The 1,125-nt window shown below is 34.2% G+C and overlaps 1 long non-coding RNA gene across 1 annotated transcript; it reads left to right on the top strand.

The window, feature by feature from the left end:
- The first annotated feature begins 494 nt into the window (after nt 1-494).
- Nucleotides 495-1,124, top strand: LOC113343841. Its single transcript, XR_003357436.1, has 3 exons — nt 495-663; nt 784-947; nt 1,105-1,124. It is a non-coding gene; the product is annotated as an uncharacterized LOC113343841 (long non-coding RNA).
- Nucleotide 1,125: the final 1 nt, after the last annotated feature.

Genomic DNA, 1,125 nt, shown 5'->3' with positions numbered 1-1,125 from the left:
AGTAGTGCTTAAAATATTGAGATACGATTTGTGTATAGATGTTTGTTGAATCTGAATCTAATAATCAAATATTAAAGGTTTAAGCTATTTAGATTGTATACAAAGTAACAAACCAAAAGTTCATTCTTTTGAGATCATCACGAAACAATAATGTTAATTCTTCTATAATCCCAAATCTTGAAAAAAGGTGAGACAATGACATTGTCAACTAAGATCTCTGTTTTTTAATCTATGATAATCTCTGTGTTTAGGCCTTAGAAACTAGGTAACTTTGCTAAAATCATTGTGGACTCCTGCATAGAGCATGTAATTGTCAACAATATTTCGTGGTGTTTAGTTAACTGTTTAACATCCTGGATTCTAGCAGCATTGTTAGTTATCAATAATGTAATTGTATTGAACTATTCTATTGTGATGTATGTTTGTTGATGTTTCAGATGACTGGAGGGAATACGACCACTTTTGTTTTTTTTGCGATGGAATGCAGCCTCACATTGAATTGGTCTCCATCGTCTCCTAGACGTATCCCCATAGTGTCTGGATCAAGTCATGATGAACATAGTTTAGGGAGCCAACCGGGTGGAGCTGTGTTAACCCATGGATCAGAATATGCTCTTAATTCACAAGATAATGAAATTGAGAACATTCATGCAAACTTTAATGGTAATGTTAGATATCTTTTCATTGATTTCCCTAGTTTTTAAGTTATATAACCTACAATTTATTTGCTTCTAAATCACAGATGGTTCATTACTTATTCTAATTTTGGGTTTTCCAACCTAGATGAGCGTTTGCCGGTATTCTTTAATGAGCATGGGCAATGGAACGGGCCAGCACAATTTCCAACCTGGATCGGAGAGATTACAAGGTCACAAATAGGATTAGGGTATAAGACTTGGAAAGAGGTTCCTGATTAATGCAAAGAAGACATTTGGAACTCTGTTCAAGTAAGTCCAATTTGGCTTTCTCCTCTTGAGCTTACGTTCATCTATCATTCTATATTCTTTTGGCTTTCTATAACCTTACCAAGTGTTGAAATTAAATGCTTACACTGCATTATGTAGTTATGGGAGATCTGAGTGCATTTTTTTTTTATTATAACAGAGTACGAACCAGGTAACAAAT

This window comes from Papaver somniferum, unplaced genomic scaffold, assembly GCF_003573695.1.
Source record: "Papaver somniferum cultivar HN1 unplaced genomic scaffold, ASM357369v1 unplaced-scaffold_688, whole genome shotgun sequence".
Taxonomy (NCBI): Eukaryota; Viridiplantae; Streptophyta; class Magnoliopsida; order Ranunculales; family Papaveraceae; genus Papaver; species Papaver somniferum.
This window is presented reverse-complemented; position numbering and strand designations above follow the sequence as displayed.